The sequence below is a fragment of the Colobus angolensis genome, unplaced genomic scaffold (assembly GCF_000951035.1).
Source record: "Colobus angolensis palliatus isolate OR3802 unplaced genomic scaffold, Cang.pa_1.0 Scaffold123, whole genome shotgun sequence".
Lineage (NCBI taxonomy): Eukaryota > Metazoa > Chordata > Mammalia > Primates > Cercopithecidae > Colobus > Colobus angolensis.
In genome coordinates this window covers 1,672,609-1,692,633 of record NW_012113475.1, presented here as the reverse complement: position 1 = coordinate 1,692,633, position 20,025 = coordinate 1,672,609, and positions in this window count along the sequence as shown.

Genomic DNA, 20,025 nt, shown 5'->3' with positions numbered 1-20,025 from the left:
GAACTCCTGAGCTCAAGAAATCCACCTGCCTCAGCCTCCCAAAGTGCTAGGATTACAGGCATGAGGTACTGCACTGGGCCTTTGAATCTAACTTCTGTGCTCAGGAAAGTTCTTAATTCCATTCCTCTGCATCCTTATGAATATTTGTTATTTTCAAAGCATTTTATTTTCAGCAATTCAGTGGTATGTACTTTATTTTCAGCAATTCAGTGGTATGTATATTTCACTGTGCTTGAATTCTGCATTTCCCAATGTTATGCATTCATTTACATGTTCATTGTCTATTTGGACATCCTCTTTTGTCAGGTCCCTGGTAGAGGACTTATGTCTATTTTTTTTTCAGCTATATTTTATCTTCTTATTGATTTGTAAGAGTTTCTTATATGTTGTAAACATAAATCCTTTGTCGGATATACACATTTTATTCAGAATATCTCTTTCCCTTTGGAAGTTACCTTCTCACTTTCTTAATTTTTTTTTACACTGACCAATTATTAATTTTAGTATCAAACAAAATATCAACTTTTTTTTCTGTTATGATAGGGCTTGAAAAATTATTGTTAAGAGGCGAGTGGATCACGAGATCAAGAGTTCATGACCATCCTGGCTAACATGGTGAAACCCTGTCTCTACTAAAAATACAAAAAAATAGCTGGGTGTGGTGGCAGGCGCCTGTAGTCCCAGCTACTTGGGAGGCTGAGGCAGGAGAATGGCATGAACCTGGGAGGTGGAGTCTGCAGTGAGCCGAGACCGGGCAACTTCACTCCAGCCTGGGGGACAGAGTAAGACTTCGTCTCAAAAAAAAAAAAAAAAAAATTATTGTTTACACTTGTTTTGAATCACATGATCAGCCAGCTGTATGAATTTAAATAACGTTTTTAAAAGCTGGAATATTGAATGACATCAACCTTAAAATAATGAATCTTCAGGTGAAGAACCCACTTAGAATTCATGCACAATTATTTGAATGAGAGTTATGTGTTAATGTAGCATAGTAAGTAAGCGTGGGTTTGGCATCAGGTGTGGTTCATATATTTCTTTTGGCATCTAGTTCAGATTAGTAGATAATATAACCTTTACGAGTCTTCAAGTAAATTCCTCTGTAAAACTGGGGTAATAATGCATACCTGATAGTCTCTTAAATAGCTACCATATATAAGATGCCTTAATATGACATTATTCTCAGATGCTACTTTTGTAAACATGTCCAAGTACCAAAAAATGTTTTCAACCAGAGGATGAAGTGAAGTTTCCTGCTATCACTAAATATATGAATCAAAATATCCCTATACCTGTGGAATAAACATAACTCATTTGAAAGCAAGAATTATGAAGCACCATTCAGATGATGGATGGATGCTCACAATTTTACTTTACAAATGACACTCAGGTACTTAATCAATTTTTAAATTGCTTTTTGAGAGATGAAAAATAAACTCATATATCATCAATATAATAATGTCAGCTGAAACTGTGCTATAGAATGATGGTCTTGGAAGGAAAAATGTAACTTAGATTCAAGAATTCCAGAGCCATCTTAATTCAATAATTAAACTCCATGGGTCTTAGTGGCAAATGGGAAAATGCTTGGCAATATTAATAATAAGGTGCTATATATACTGTGTGAGCAAAGAACAAGCCCTATTTAAGGCAGTGACATATGCTTTATAAGAATGTGAGGACTCATGATCAAGTATGTCAAATAAAATAGACAGTTCCAACAATACAGAATTGACAGCATGGTGTTATCAGCATACACGGGCAAATGAGTGGTGCAATTCTCTGAAAGAGGGCAGTCATCATGCTGTGGAAAGATCAAAACACAGATAGAAATTTCTCATTAAGGTTGTTATGTTGGAGGCAATTGTGTAAGTATGTTGTCAGCACTTTTTAAAATGCTGCTCTAGCAATTGGCTAGAGAAGGCAAATTGCTTTGGTAAGATAGTGGTATTACTATATCCCTGTAAGCTTTCCATGAGGTATTCCTCATTGGATAAGATCATTATCTTTGCAATCTATTATTTTCTAATATTCACAGTGTTTTCCAAATTTAGACAAATACTTATAAAACTTACATGCTGACATAAATAACTTACATCATCTCTCCTAAGGGAATTCATCCTATTGGGGACATTTACATAGAGATACATAAGCTATAGATGATATAGACAGAGATATAATGTTATAAAAATCTTATAATCATATATGTGTGTGTGTGTGTGTTGTATACATATATAAGATGACTTAATATGATGAAATTCTCGGATATTTTGTAGGCATTTCAAATAAGTATCAAAATGTTTTCAACCTGAAGCTCCAGTGAAGTTTCCTGCTATCACTAAATATGTGAATCCAAATATCTCTATAGCTGTGGAATAAACACAGCTCCTATGAAAGCAAGAATTGTAAAGTTTAGTTGGTTAGGGCTGCCGTAACAAAATGCCACAGACTAGGTGGCTTAAACCAGAAATTTATTTTCTCACAATTCTGGAGGCAAGAAGTCCAAGATCATGATGGCAACAGGTTCGGTTTCTTTTGAGAACTCTCCTGGGCTTGCAGCCAGCTGCCTTCTCACTGTGTCCTCACATGGTCTTTCTTCTGTGAACATCACTCTTATTATAAAGATGCCAGTCAGATTGGATTAGGGCCTACCCTAAATATCTTATTTTAACTTAATCATTTCTTTATTTTATTTTTTAAAAATTTTGTTTCTACTACTGGTCACATTAATTATCTCTTTAAAGTCCTTATCTCCTAACACAGTCACATTCTGAGATACTGGGGGTTGGGACTTCAACATAAGAATTTGGGGTTTGGCGACACAATTCACTTCGTAACAATACATTTTGTATTATTTTATGTTGTGTGTTTAATCACATGAATGTGTTTTACTACAATTGCTGTTTTACCATTAAGTTCGGTGATTTTTTTTTTTTTAATTTACAGCTGTCTTAACTAATGTGAAAGTGGGAAAAAAAGCCTGCTGTCCTATCTCAAATGATCCTTGGTGACACTTCCTGGGAAACCGGAAATGTTGAGGGGTGGACACTGACAATCGCAATGTCAAGAGCCTGACACCCTTGACAATTCCTATTGGGCATAAACACCTGAGCATCCTCCCACATGACATTTGAACTGGCCTTGCAGCACAACATGAGTTTTTGGGTGTGACACTCGAAAAGGGGCATTGACAAGCTGTAGCTAGAGCCTGAAAATAATTTTCTACAGAACTCCATATGACAGAGTTAAACTAACTTATGAAAATAATAGAGAAATGAGTCTTAGCTCAATATTGAGAATAATTTATGTGCCTCAAAATACAATGAGCTTCTCATTACATAATAACCCCTCATCCAATAAAATGTCCAGGGACAGGATAAGCCCTAGACCAACACTACCCACAAAATACTCTTCTCTTTTCATTTCTACTGTTAACAGAACTGGATCGTTTGCACATTCCCTAAGTTTGCAATGTGGTTGTACATTAATTTGTTTCTTGAAAGAAACCTGTAGGTAAGTGAAATTCTGGGTCTCCTTTTAATATCTAATGGCATCTAGGGTTTCTGGACTGTCAAAGACTATGAAATATACTGAGATGGTACCATCTTATTCTCCTTCAGCTTATCACTATTTGAAGGGTTTTGAATTCTAAAATTAACCTAATAATTTTATAAAGCAATGTGAGAACTTATCTATTTATGAGAATTTTCTTGAAGCAGGTATATATTCTCCCCAGTATAAAAGTAATTATGTATTGGTATTTTCTTTCCCCATACCTCCCCATCATGGAATTAACTGTGCAGTCCATTGCGTAGCTTAAGATCTGCAATAGTTTACCATAATATACAAATACATTTTTTAGAAGGATTTTTAAAATGTTGACTTTTTTTTGGATGTACATCCACTCTTTCTATTGTCTCTTAATTCATGAAGATTCATATGACCAGATCAAATCACCTGAAGACATTTTTTTATTCCTAAAGACTTAGAGAGTCTTCTGCTTGGGAGAGCTACTTTCTAAAAGAAAACCAAGCATAAGAAGGAAGAAGATGAGCCAGGTGTAGTGGCTAAGGCCTGTAATCCCAGCACTTTGGGAGGCCGAGGCAGGTGGATCACGAGGCCAGAAGTTTGAGATCAACCTGGCCAACATGGTGAAACCCTGTCTCTACTAAAAATACAAAAATTAGCCGGGTGTGGTGGCATGCACCTGTAATCCCAGCTACTCAGGAGGCTGAGGCAGAAGAATTGCTTGAACCCAGGAGGCGCTGAACCCGGGGAGATCTGGCCACTGCACTCCAGCCTGGGGGACAGAGCAAGACTCCATCTCAAAAAAAAAAAAAAAAAAAAAAGAAGGAAGAAGATAGGGGACTGAGGAGTGACTGAATTACACTTCCCAGTGTATTGTATACACTGCAAAAAAAAAACCACAAAAAACCGTGAGTTCAAGTTAGGTTTTGCCCGGAGGGAATTAGTACCAAAAGAAAGACATTTGCATTTGTGGCCTGAGATTTGCATTCCCACATCTAACAAGTAAATTGATCTTCCTTTCATATTTTTAGTTAAGTTTAATCTTTTTTCCAATACTTTATCACAGTAAAGTGGATAAACATTTCATGAAAACAAAAATATTACATTGGGATTGTTCTCAAAATCAGGAATTTTTATGTAATAATATTTTAAATATTTAAAATCCATAGAAATGTTATAATTCATATTGATTACTTTCAGTTTTAAATGAAACCAAATATTTCTTTATTTACACAATAATAAAAAGATAAAATAAAGGAGTACAAATTATATGCCAAGTGGTATTCTAAAAGCTGTATGTCTGTTAATTAATTTAATCACCATACCAAATTATTTTAGAAAATGATTTCATATCACATTTTCTTTCTTTGTATGCTCTCATTTTAGAGCATTCAGTTTTTTCCTATGTATGAGCTGTTTTACTAGAAGTTAATGACACATTTGTAGTTGGAAAATCCAAAGTGCAAAACCATTTTCCTTAGTTATTTTCTTTCAGTAATTCAAATTTTCAGACTGTTGACCAAAATTAAGACTGTTGAAGCAAAAAAAAAAATTATACAATTTTATTGAAAGCCAAATTTGAGGCTCAATCAAGAAAGACACACCAACAAAGGTGGGTATGTTCCAAAGTTTGTTCCAAGTTGGAATGCTTTTGTAAGAAAGTTTAGAAGATGGGAGGGTGACTCCTCATACTGGAATTGTCCTTTTTCATTGGAGGTTACAATCCAGAGGTTACAATCATTGGCTACAGATAACATCTTACAGGCTCAAATGTTTTACGCACAAGAGAATGAGTAAAACTTCATGATTTAGAAAGAAATCAGCAAAACTTTATGATTTAGAAACAAATTAGTGTCGTTTTCAATGTCAGTAGGTTACATACTAATCAGTACGTCAACAATTTGCAGAACTCATGATCAGATTTGAACATCTCATGATAAGATTCTTTACTCAAGGACAGGATATAAGACATGAATAATACGACCTTCTCCAGGCAGTTAAAACATATTTTATTATTTAAGTATAGGGGTGCATGACTTAACCCTTGCCTGGCATGGGCCTAGGTGCTGTTTATAGTTTGGTATTTTATTACCATGAAGAATCTGTTCTATCAGTTTTGTGATCTCTATTTTAACATTAATGTTGGTCAGTTGTTGTGTATAATCCCTAAAACAGTGGGGTATAATGAGACCTGTCTGATCTCCCATCCCATCATAGCCAGAAACTCAGTTTTTAAGGTTTCTTTGGGGGTCTCCTTGGCCAAGAGGGGATCAGTTCAGGCAATGGGGTGCTTAGGATTTTATTTTTAGTTTACAAGATGTCTATGTGTTTATGTATTTGTAAATGTGCATGTATATGATAAAAGAGTATGCTTTGTTAATATTTTATTACTTCTAATCTTGCTTTTCTCTTGTTTTGCTAAATCACGAATCTAACAACACAACTGAGTCAGTCTCAATCTAATTCTATTCGCACCTTACTTCGCTGAATTGCATTTGTTGCCAGTGGTCGATGAGGCTGTTTTGATACACTTATTTTTTCATCATGACTCTTTTTCTCAGAATTTCTCTTCATAGTATATCTAACCACTTCATGAAGTAGCTAATTAGATCATTTCTGACCTTCCCCTTCAGTGACACATAACTAAGTCAAATATGAAGGAATTATGTGGATTAAGTTTGAAACCTGTGGTTTCCCTATACCATAGCCAAGGTACTTGATCATGTAAGAAAAAAAGCTTCAGAAGGGCGACAGAGATAGATAGAAATGAGTGGGAAATTAATTTTAGTAGCTGAAAGTTCTTGTTTTACATTGGCTTACTCAAGACATTCTTAACAAAATATTTCCTGTTGCCGTCTCTTGATATTTATTTCAAGAAAGATTCTTTGAGCATCTCAAAATCTTTGTTTCAAGTGAAATATTTTTGAGATTAGGAAAAAGCTTTTTTAGATAATAAATTGAAAGGTAACAGCTCTGGGCAATAGTGTCCTGACATCCAAAAAGATCCTATCACATTGTTTTACACTTTGACATGGTTTCAAATACTTGTTGCTATCATCTTTAAGTGAAGAATTCCAGAATTACCAGTAGCAAATACTTAAGGAGTACGAATTCTGTGCCAAGTGGTATTCTAAATGCTGTATGTCCGTTAATTAATTTAATCACCATACCAAATCTATGAGGTAGACACAGGCACCCCTCGTTTTATTTCACTTCATTCTATTGAGGCTTTGCAGTATTGCATTTTCTTTTACAAATTGAAGGTTTGTGGTAATGGGCAAGTCTATGGGTGCTATTTTTTTCCAACAGCCTGTGCTATTGGAATAACACAGGCTATTGGAAAACATGGCAACCATAGACCAAAATGTCACAAAGAGACTTTGTGCTTCTCATAATAACTCAATCGTTTTCATTATTATATCTGTTATGATAATCTGTGATCAGTGAATTTTTACGTTACTATTATACTTCCTTTGGGTTGCCATTAATCATGCCCATATAAGATGGCAAACAGTCAATAAACGTGTGTGTTCTGACTCTTTCACTAACAGGCCATTCCACACCTCTTTCTTTCTCCTTGGTTCTTCCTATTTCCTGAGACACAACAATGCTGAAATTAGTCCAGTTAATAACCTTACCATGGCCTCTAACTGTTCAAGTGAAAGGAAGAATCGCGTGTCTCTCACATTAAATCAAAAACTAGAAATGATTAAGTTCAGTTAGGAAGACATGTCAAAAGCCGAGATGAGTCAAAAGTTAGGTCTTTTGCGCCAAACAGTTAGCCAAGTTTTGAATGCAAAGAAAAAAATCTAGAGAGAAAGTTAAAGTGCTACTTCTGGGAACACATGAATGATAAGAAAATGAAGCAGCCTCATTGCTGATATGGAGAAAGTTTTAGTGGTCTGGTGAAAAGATCAATATGGACACAATGCTCACTTAAGTCAAAGCTTAATTCAGAGCAAGGCCCTAACTCTTTTCCATTTCATGAAGGCTGAGACGGGTGAGGAAGCTGCGGAAGAAAAGTCTGAAGCTAGCAGATGTTGGTTCATAGGCTTAGGTAAATGCCATCTTCAAACACAAAAGTGCAAAGTGAAGCAGCAAGTGCTGATGTAGACGCTGCAGCAAGTTATCTGAATATCTAGCTAAGATCATTGAATGAAGGAGGCTATAATAAATGATTTTCAAGGTAGATGAAACAGTCTTCTTCTTTTGGAAGAAGATGCCATGTAGGACTTTCATAGCTAAAGAGAAGTCAATGCCTGACTTCAAAACTTCCAAGGACGAGCTGACTCTCTTCTTAGGGGCTAATGCTACTGGTGACTCTCAGTTGAAGCCAGTGCTCAATTGCCATGCCAAAAATCTAGGGCCCTTAATGAATATGCTAAATCTACTCTATCTGTGCTCTAGAAATGGAACAACAAAGCCTTGATAATAACGCATATGTTTATAGCATGGTTTATTGACTATTTTAAGCTCCTGTTGAGATGTACTGCTCAAGAAAAAAAAAAAAAAGATCTGTTTCAAAATATTACTGTTCACTGACAATGTGTCTGGTTACCCAAGAGCTCTGAGGGAGAAGTATAAGGAGATTAATGCTGTTCTTATACCTGCTAACACAACATTCATTCTGCAGCCCATAGATCAAGGTGTAATTTTGGCTTTCAAGTCTTATTATTTAAGGAATACATTTTGTAAGGCTACATCTGCCATACATAGTGATTCTCCTTGTGGATCTGGGCAAAGTAAATTGAAAATCTTCTGGAAAAGCTCCACTATTCTAGATGCCATTAAAAACATTTGTGATTCATGGTAGGATGTCAAAATACCAACATCAATAGGAATTTGGAAGAAGTTGATTCTAACCCTCATAAATCACTTTGAAGGGTTCAACACTTCAAAGACTTCAGGGGAGGAAGTAACTGCAGATGCAGTGGAAATAGCAAGAAAACTAGAATTACAAGTACAGCCTGAAGATGTGACTGAATTGCTGCAATCTCATGATCAAACTTGAATGGATGAAGAATTACTTCTTACAGATGAGCAAAGAAAGTGGTTTCTTGAGACAGAATCCACTAGTGAAGATGTTCTCAAAATTGTTGACATGACAACAAAAGATTTAGAATAGTATATAAACTGAGTTGATAAAGCAGTGGCAGGGTTTGAGAAGACTAACTCCAATTTTGAAAGAAGTTCCCCTGTTGGCAAAGTGCTATCAAGCAGCATCACATACCACAGAGAAATCTTTTGTAAAAGGAAGAGTCAATTGATGCAGCAAACTTCATTGTCTTCTTTTTTAAGGAACTGCCACAGCCACCCCAACTTTCAGCAACCACCATGCTGGTCAGCAGTCATCAACATCCGGGCAAGACTTTTCACCAGCAAAGGGATCATGACTTGCTGAAGGTTCAGATGATTGTCAGCATTTTTTAGCAATAAAGTATTTCTTCTTTTTTTCTTGAGACGGAGTCTCGCTCTGTCACCCAGGCTGGGGTGCAGTGGTGGGATCTCAGCTCACTGCAAGCTCCGCCTCCCGGGTTCACGCCATTCTCCTGCCTCAGCCTCCCGGGTAGCTGGGACTACAGGTGCTGCCACCTCGCCCGGCTAGTTTTTTTTTTTTTTGTAATTTTTAGTAGAGACGGGGTTTCATCGTGTTAGCCAGGATGGTCTCGATCTCCTGACCTCGTGATCCACCCGTCTCGGCCTCCCAAAGTGCTGGGATTACAGGCTTGAGCCACCGTGCCCAGCCGCAATAAAGTATTTCTAAATTAAGATACGTATTTTTTACATACCTTAGCAACATAATGCTGTATTTCTTTACATACCTTAACAACATAATGCCGTTGCACACATAATAGGCTACAATATAATGTAAACATAACTTTCGTATGCACTGGGAAACCAAAAACTTTGCATGACTTTCTTTATTGTAATATTTACTTTTTGCAGCAGTTTTGAACCAAATCTGCAGTATCTCTGAGATATGCCTGTATAATTTTTATTATTTCTCATTTATAGAAGATGAAATTGTCACTCAGATTAAATAACTAACCATAGGGCACACAGTAGGTAAGTGGAAAACCCAGGTTTTGAGGTAAGCAACCTTGTTTGTAGCCACTATGTATTCCATCTCTTTAGAAAAATCCTTTTAGTTCGCTGTTTCTGTGCCACTTTTAATCTAATGTCTTTTCCAGAATGCTAGAGTGAGGAAAGAATGTTTTTAATTGAATATTTGAAAATTCTTAATTTAAGGGGATCAATCAAAAAATTTTAGTGAAGCATTTTATTACTACTGAGCCAAATAATTTTTAGCAATATAAAATGGTTTCCTTAATTTTCATTTAATTTTGGTGCATTAGAAAAGCTTGTGACATTCAGTAGCTCTAACTCCTACATGGTCTGTGTGATTTGTTATATTGACATTTATGGTTAATATAATATTAAAGAATCTATGAATACTATATTAAAACTGATTCTCGAAGGACAATAAGCAGACTAAAAATGGATTAAACATTTTACTTATGGGAGAAATCCTTTTTCATTTTGCTAATAATTATTTTTGCAAAACCTTTTGTAGTTAATCCGTTTTTACTCCCTGCAAGGTTTGTGTCACTATGACACAAAGAAAAGTGAAAAATTAATATAGCTGCCTGAAGTTCAACAAATAATTTCCTCTTGTATTTTCTTGTTCATATGTCCTTGTTTCCTGTGCCAGCCTTTTGCTGAAACACTGATATATTACCTTAGGCTAAGGATATATTTCATTTCAGAAGTAAGCAATTGAATGTGTAAGGCTACCTTTTTATCTATTTTTTTCTTTTAGTTTTTTAATCTGTCAGATGATGCCTGTGCGAGCTTATGCTGGTGACATGATATCTTGATTTATTCATTTCCAAAAGTTGTCGTATTCTGCCAGTTCTGTTCATCTTTGTTAAAACTTGAATCCAACAATAAGCAGTTATTTAAAGCTTTCTAATTGTCTCCTCTTTCCTGTGCATTCTTCTTTATCCTTCACAATCTTTTTTCTAGCATAATCATAGTGCTAGCCAATCATTTTGTGGGTATTTGCTAAGTACCAGTCATTGTGCTTAATGTCTTGCCTGCATTGTCACATGTAATCTACATAAGAATCTTAATAAGTAGGAATCATTTTATGTCCATGTTACAGATGAAGAAAATGAGGCACAAACAAGTTGAGGTTAAGAGGTTGATGACTGTAGTTTAAACTCAATCGTCTGTGTCCATATGATTCCCCACCCTTATTAATCAGCCTCTTGCATCAGATCGGTATGAACTTTGGGTTTGACCAACTGACAACTGATTTTACGTCTTGTTTACAAGGGAAAGCCTGATTATCTTTGTGCCTAAATCTGTGATTATTGTCGCTAAAAAAAAAAAATTTGATTTAAGGTAAATAAATAGTGGAATCAGAACTTTTAAAGACATGCAAATAATCAAACTATGGTTTACAGATGATTCTTATAGAGTTGTCTTTGGAGTTGATTTAGTACTATAGACTTCATTTAATTGTTATGGACAACGATCACAGGGAACTGGATTTATATGAGAGATTATTTTTATAAAAATTAAATTTTACCCTTACTATTTCCACACACCTTTATGTATAAATTATGTGATTCTTCATAGCATATTTCTGTTTGAAGTAATTTTAGCTAACATATTTGTGCACACCTAAAACATATGTCCTTATGAATACTTCACTCACATTAATTATTTAAGTCAAGCATTCATTAAAAACATATTAAGTAAATTATCTACTATATGTTGACCATAAATAAATTATCTACTATATGTTGACCATACTATATATGATATCTATAACATATGACTCATGATACCTTATAGATATCATGAACAAGAGAAACCAATGTTAAGTACCTCTGAAACAGCTCTAATAAATATAACTAGTAAGTGAGTATTGCAGGTTTCTGATTATGGGAGTGAATTTTTTTTTTTTTTTTTCTGTAGTAGCTATGCATGAATGTAAATACTAAATGCCAGTGTTTCTTTGTAATGAAAAGCAATATACAGGAGTTCAAAAATCTTTTCTTTTTAAAATTTCGGTCATTTGGAAAATAGGTTTGATTATTTAGAGAGATCTATAAATTACCCTTTATTCAAAATGTCTATAATTTTAATCATGTTATTTTAATTGCAATAGGTTGTAAATTTGCAATAAAATAACAAGAAGGAGGCTGTAACAGATGTTCTGCCAGCACACGTGATTTTATCTGAGACAATCTAGCATTCATCATGCTTAATCTTCATCAGTTGAAATGTACTACTGCTTTTCAATAATGTCTGCTCTGTACACTCAAAAGACTTCTGATATTTAGAAAAAAAAATTGACTCAAACGGTTTTTTTGTGTGTAGTTAAACGATGTATCTTTTTATCCTGATTGTAATTTTATTTAGTTGTGTATTATTTCATATTACATGATTTAAAAAGATAGCTATCTCTTTCTATAGATGCAGTCTTTTTATTTTTTGGATCATCCCATGTTTCTTTGCACATGATGAAAAATATTTTACCCAAATAGGCAAAATATCATCTATGCTTAAACTGGATGCAATTTGTAAATAACGGTGTTAATTTTTTTCTTTGGAATATACTACCCAGATGGCAGCGTAATTAATTTAGATAGCTGTAAAATCCTATGGAACATCACATTAGCAGTAATACTTTCATAAGGGAAACACAATTTAGGCCTGCTTCAGTACTATATTCAATGAAAATTGATTTCATTAATAATATAGTGCTTCCTAGAGTGTGTTTTGTATTATTTTAGGATCTTAGAACATATGAGGTAAAAATAAAATAAAATGAGAAAACAAAACAACATTCTTTAAATGACGGTTTATGAAATGTATGTCAGAAAGAGAGTAAGAAGGAGAAAAAAGAATAAGGAGGAGAGCAAAAGAGAGACTGAAAGTGAAAGAAGAGAAATACAGTAATAAGTACGTAAAAACCTGATGGAAAGAATAGGAAGCAAAGGAGGAAGAGGAAAAGATGGAGGAGAAAGAGAAGAAAAGGAGAAGGGAGAGGAAGAGGAGGAGGAAGAGGGAAGAGATGGGGAAAGAAAAAGAAGAGAGAAGCAAAAGGAGAACCAGGATCCTGCAGTAAAAAGACCAAAGCTTTTCCTTTCACTTGCAAAGCCAGACATTCACCTGCTGACATTCAGAGGATCATGTAGAGAATCAAGCTGTTGGGTAATGAGAAGGTGATCTCTTGCCTTAGGGCTTGCTTTCATAGAAAAGGAGTGGACGTGGGGAAAAATGAATGAACGTTCCTGCCAATGGGACGTGCGGAGAGACCATTAGGTCTTGGCTAGTTCTCAGATACCACAAATGTCATTTGTCTAGGCCTGGAACTGTCCTTGTTGCTGGGTAAATGACAGCAGTTTGAGAGGCTCCCAAGGAAATGTGGGGAGTTGCCCAGAAACATAAGGCTGGTGAATCTAGAGGTCAAAATAAGATTTCAAATTGGCAAAAAAGGAACAAAATTGTACTTATTTGTTTGCCTTTTCTATCCAAAGGGTTGGAGAACAAAACAGAGTAACTTCTAGAATATCTTTTCATTCATTCTAAAAAATGATCATGATAACCTTGCCTGGATGACATTATAAAACGTTTTAGCAAGAAAAAAATCAGAAGAATGTGCCTTTGATGTCTTTTCTGAGATTTATAAAGAAACTCCTCTCCCAAACTCCACTCCCACTGTTATTTGTTTACGAGATTCTCAACTTTTCCAATATAAATGCAGGATGAAATCAAGAAAGTTTTATTTTAAGTGGAAATTTGTGTTATCTTTACGAGCTTTTTGGGAGAGACAGTAGTACATATTATTACAGATTATTTTCTGATCAATATTTATAAGAACATATTTTGTGCTAAGGGCCAACTGAATTTACTGAAGATTTATTTTAAACTCACTACTCTAAGAAATATTTTAATATTCATATGCCATTTCCCACACTTTTAGAGTTCAGAAAACAATAAAGTTTAAATGTATTTGCTAATTTCCTACTTTAATTCAGTAGCAATGCCAGTGTTGAAATTTAGCAATTCCATTATGAAAGCTTAAGTTCTATTTATTAAAACTGTACCCACTTTACCCATTTGTGCCTTTCATTTTAATGAACAGAGCTGCCTCGTACGACTTTAAGGAGTATGCTGAACAAATGCACCAATGGTCACATTATACCAGGGAATAATCTTAGGATACCACTAAAAGAAAATTTATGGAAATGGTAAGTTTTTTTTTTTTCTTGTTCGGCAAATTACCAGGTTTCAAGAGTTAACAGGGAAATAAATGAGAACACGTACTCACAAACAAATTTTTTAAATGGAGGCATAATCCTAGTCCTTTTTCTTCCTAGTTTGTGAAGCTAGTATTGAAACCGCCTTTGCAAAATTATTAAACAGTGAAACAGATCCAATTTAACTGACTCCATCTTGCTTCTAACCTCCAAGCTGTCCTTGTTCATTCCTGACCATAGGCTGAACTTTGGGAGAAACTTAGTTTGTAGTTTATAGTTTAAACAAAGACAGCCTTTCCCAAAACAGACTTCCTTCTTGCCTGGGGACTAGACTAACATAAACCACAGGATTAGAAATGGTTTAGGAGTCATGCAGCTGGAGGCTACAAGATTCTGACCCTCCCTAAACTGCTCCTAAGATCAGTGCTTGAGATATTTTGCAGACCCTGCACTTGATGGATCAGCTGGCACCATCCAGATCAACAAACCGGGTTGTCTGATCTTGTGGCCCTCACCCAGGAACCCCGACTCAGCGCAAGAAGACAGCTTCCATTCCCTATGATTTCAGCCCTGACCAATCAGCACTCCTAGCTCACTGGCTCCCCACCAACACACCAAGTTATCCTTAAAAACTCTGCTCCAGGCTGGGAGAGGTTGCTCACGCCTGTAATCCCAGCACTTTGGGAGGCTGAGGCGGGTGGATCACAGGGTCAATAGATCGAGACCATCCTCCTGGCCAACACGGTGAAACCTCATCTCTACTAAAAATACAAAAATTAGCTGGACATGGTGGCACGCACCTGTAGTCCCAGCTACTCAGAAGGCTGAGGCAGGAGAACTGCTTGAACCCGGGAGGTAGAGGTTGCAGTGAGCCGAGATAGCGCCACTGCACTCCAGCCTGGGCGACAGAGCGAGACTCCATCTCAAAAACAAAAACAAAAACAAAACAAAAACTCTGCTCCCTGAATGCTCAGGGAGACTGATTTGAGTAATAGTAAAACTCCCGTCTCCCGCACAGCTGTCTCTGCGTGAATTAGTCTTTTCGCTATTGCAATTCCCCTGTCTTGATGAATCAGCTCTGTCTAGGCAGCAGGCAAGGTGAACCCCTTGGACAGTTACAGTATTAAGTTACTCAAAGAATGACAACTTTTTTCTTCAACTTTTATTTTAAGTTCAGGAGTATATGTGCAGGATGTGCAGGTTTGTTACATAGGTAAACGTATGCTATGGTGGTTTACTGCACAGCTCATCCCATCACAGCTCATCCCATCACCTACGTATTAAGCCCAGCATCCGTTAGCTATTTTTCCTGATGCTCTCCTGCCCACCTCCCACACCTCTAATGACAGGCTGCAGTGTTTGTTATTCCTCTCTGTGTGTCCATGTGTTCTCATTTTTCAACTCCCACTTATAAGTAAGAACATGCAGTGTTTGGTTTGCTGTTTCCTTGTCAGTTTGTTGAAGATAACGGCCTCCAGCTCCATCCATGTCCCTGCAAAGACATGATCTTGTTCCTTTTTATGGCTGCATAGTATTCCATGGTGTTTATGTACCACATTTTCTTTATCCAGTCTATCAATGATGGGTATTTGGGTTGATTCCATGTCATTGCTACTGTGAATAATATTGCTGCAATGAACATACATTTGCATATATCTTTATAATAGATTGATTTATATTCATTTGGGCATATACCCAGTAATGGGATTGCTGGGTCAAATGGTATTTCTGCTTCTAGGTCTTTGAGGAGTCACCACACTGTCTTCCACAATAGTTTAACTAATTTACACGCCCACCAACAGTGTAAAAGTGTTCTATTTTCTCTGCAACCTCGCCAGCATCTGCTGCAGAATGGCAATTTCACAAAGTCCCAAGGATGGACTTAAAATGTGTTCAAAAGTATGTCTCAAAATGTGTTCAAGATGAATTTGCAAGTTTTCAAAATGGCAACTGGAGTGAGTAGAGACAGTAATGGTTTCCTATTATAGATTTCCTCTGCTAGTTTTTCACATCATCTAGGCTAGAGGGAGGTTGATGGAATGGTACCAGGATCTTACATCTCTGTGGCTTTCACTCTGCCACACTATGTCACACTGTGTCTGTTCACCCTCTATCACTTAACATGGACCAGCTTACCAGTTTGCATATACAGTTGTCCCTTGAACAACATAGGTTTGTATTGTGTAGGTCCAATTATACACAGGTTTTCTTTTTAAATTTTTTTTTAATTAAAATAGAGACAAGGTATCACCATGTTGACCAGGCTGATCTCAAACTCCTGTGCTCAAGCAATCCAGCCCCCTTGGCCTTCTCAACTGCAGGTATTACAGGCATGAGCAACTGGGCCTGGCCTATATGCAGGTTTTCTTAAGCCTCTGTCACCCCTACCCTGGGGAGAGCAAGACCAAACCTTTCTCTTCCTTTTCCTCCTCAGCTAACTGGACATAAAGATGAGGATGGAGACCTTTGTGATGATCCCACTTCCACTTAATGAATAACACATATATTTCTTCTTCCTTATGAATTTCTTTTTTTTTTTTTTTTTTTTTTTTGAGACGGAGTCTCGCTCTGTCGCCCAGGCTAGAGTGCAGTGGCCGGATCTCAGCTCACTGCAAGCTCTGCCTCCTGGGTTTAGCCATTCTCCTGCCTCAGCCTCCCGAGTAGCTGGGACTACAGGCGCCCGCCACCTCGCCCGGCTAGTTTTTTGTGTTTCATTTTTAGTAGAGACGGGGTTTCACTGTGTTAGCCAGTATGGTCTCGATCTCCTGACCTCGTGATCCGCCCGTCTCGGCCTCCCAAAGTGCTGGGATTACAGGCTTGAGCCACCGCGCCCGGCCATGAATTTCTTAACCTTTTCTCTAGCCTACTTTATTGTAAAAATACAGCATATAATACATATAACATATAAAATATGGGCTAATTGACTAATTGATGTTATTGATAAGGCTTCTGTCAATAGTAGTTTCTTCGAAATTCAGTTTTTGGAGAGTCAAAATTTTCATGCAGATTTTTGATGCACAGGGGATCAACGGTAGTTTTTTCTCCTTCTCATTCCCGTCTTTCTTTCTCTCATTGTCATCCTCCTTCTCTTTCTCCCACCTCCCTTCCTCTTCTTCCTCCTTATTTCTGTTCTGTTCTTTTGTCTCCTACCTTTAATTCTTGTTCTTTTTCTTGTCTTTGTTATTAACTTCTGCCAGGTAGCCACCAGAAGATGAAAAACAATGGGGAAAGAAAATGTCCAGGAGATTTGTTCCTGAAGTTTGTGTTGTTTTAGATTTTACAATTATAGAATAAATGATATTATGCCTTTAAAAGTGTAGTGATATAAGGAAGATTAGTCACTTTGGGTAATGTCCACATCAAAAAGAAAATGACAAAATCAATTTTGCCTTATTATTCACTGTTGAATGTGATCATTCCCCCTGAGGCTGGAACCATTTGGCCCTATTGAAAATAGTTTTCTCACAGGGTCATTTGCCAAGGAAATTTCTCCATTGGTGTGGTTAACCTAAAACAATCACATGATCTATAAATTTAGAAAGGGAGACTTCATTTCTTGTAAAAGGTTACAGCCTTGCGAGGTGGCCATCTGGCAGGCTGGGAAGTGTGCCTCCAGCTGAAGCCATTTGTAGGCACTTTGAGGAAAGGAGGGGTCAGGCAAGAATTTAAGTTGAAAAGGTTGGCCAAACATACATATTCAACAGGTTACAGGAGGAGCTATGAATATTCATAAAGGTGGTCTTGACATATGAATATTAAGTAAACATGCATGTAATATATGACCCTTGTTTACCTTGGGGGTGCAACTTAATGTTTAAATGTGTTACAATTAGGTCCTATACATCAAAAGATGAAGGAGAGATACAGAGGCACTCAGCCATAATTAGTCCATGGTCAGTGGTCTTATCAGGAGACAGTTATTGAAATCAGTCTTTTGCCCAGTCAAAGCTGTAGTTATGAGTTGTGGAGCAGGGGCCAGGGACCAGTTAGTCTGCATATGGTAGAGTTGCAAATTGTTTTAATTTTGCTTATCTCAAGGCCAGTGCTTGTTTAGTTGCTAGAAAAAAACAAACAACAACAACAGCAACAAAAAACCCTTGTGGCAGTTAAAATATAGTTTATTCTTTAAGTATAGGGGTGTATGACTTAACCCTTGCCTGACATGGCCTTAGTTGCTGTTTATAATTTGATGTCTTATTGCCACAAAGAGTGTTCTCTGTCAGTCTTGTGATCTCTATTTTAACATCAGTGCTGGTCAGTTGTTGCGTCTAGACCTGCAAAGAGAGGAGGTATTGACAGGGATAGGAGTCAGAGAAATTCTAGGCAGAAAAGGGCAGGGTTCCTGCCCAGGGCCCCACCCTCAAGCCTGAAATCTCGGGCTAAAGTGAGAACTTTACATCCCTGTTTTCCTGCTGGAATGTTGCCTTTTCCAAACCATCCCTGGCCTGCACCGACCCCCATCCTGTTCCCATAAAAACCCCAGGCTCCACTGGCAGAGAGCAAAGAAGTGGAGAAGAGTAGAAGCGGCTGAACATCAGAAAGAAATAGTTTGACTTCAGAGGGATGACTTGACTGCAGGACTTCAGAGAAGAGTCTGGCTGGAGACAGCCGGACTTCAGGGGAAGTTCCCACTCCATCCCCTTTCCAGCTCACCCTTCCTCTGAGAGTCGCTTCCATCAGCAATAAAATCCTCCTCATTCACCACACTTTAATTCATTTGTGCAACCTGATTTTTCCTGGACACTGAACAAGAGCTTGGGTGCCACACAGGTGTGGACGCTAAAGGCTGTCACACTGACCCTCGACCCTCTGCCCTCACTGACGGAGAACAACTGCCTCAGGTAAAAAGGCAGAGGGCCCACTGAGCTGATTAACACTTAAGTCGTCCACAGATTGCAAAGCTAAAAGTAAAAGCATGCAGCACTGTAACACACCCCTCTGGGGCTTTGGGGGTTATGGGTACTCCTGCGAGATGCTGCCACAGGGCCTGCATGGAGTTTTGCTCCTGCTGGCACCCAGAAGCACTTGCCCTAGCTCCTGCACCCATTCACCTGTGTGCTCCCCCTCCTGTGAGGGGTTGGATTGAGTAAGCGAGGTACCTCTGCCATGAGACCCACAAAGTGGTGGTGGAAAATGTCCCGTTTCAGTATAACAAGGCATGTCTGGCTTTCCATCATGTCATGGCCAGGAACTCAGTTTTTAAGGTTTCCCTGGGATCCCCTTGGCCAAGATGTGTCTGTTCAATTGGTGAAGGTGCTTAGGATTTTAGTTTAAAGCATGAAGAAGTCATATCTGGTTGGCAAAACTGCATCAGTGTGTTAGGATATAGCTAGGGCATGTAGTAGCTGTTTGTTAAAACCCAGAATGAGGATATTTTAAGAAAATTCGACATCTGCTTTGTAGGCCTAATTCAACAAAGATGACAACATTAATCAAATATAGATGTCATATTTTACCTCTTCAGATTAAAAAATAAAAATTAGGAGTAGATTTGGGATTTATATTTAAAAATTCATATATATCTCCATTAAGACATGTAAAATGAATTTTACTAGAAAATTTTCTAAGTTTTGTGACTTTCTCAGATTTTTTTTTCATGAATTTAAGACATTTAATTCTTTCTATATTTCCAGCATGTTCTGAGCATTTACTGAACTCAGTGTTTTTTCCATTAGCTGCAGTGCCAAGAACTTCATTGATGAGCAATTGGTATATGGCCTCATGGAATTCTAAAATGCTCTGTAGGCATTTTAATATGCTTATTCTTCAAAATTGATTATAGAATCAGTTTTCAGATACTAGTATTGTTCCAATGATACCTACAATGTATTTCTTAAATTTAAAGGTTCTTTTGTGATACCCAAGAATGCCTTTAGAGCATGTAGATGTGTTGCTGATAATAATGATGGCTTCTTTTTCTCAAACAGATGTTCTCCTTTGAGTGTACCACATGGGAAGAAAAAAGCCACAATTATACAGAAATGTAATTTGTTTATTCTTCCCTCCACCTTTGTTTATTCTTCCCTTCATTGCATGGGGTAGATTACATAGCTCGCTGTTAACACAGAGCTCTGTGATAGAGGAAAACTCACTGATGAGCTGTCAGTCTGCTGACCATTTAAAGGAAATAGAATTAATATATCAAATAGAATCAAGATTCAAGGGATTTAATGACAAGATTCAGAAAGGGCAGTAAAAGTCACATTAAAAAGACATGTAA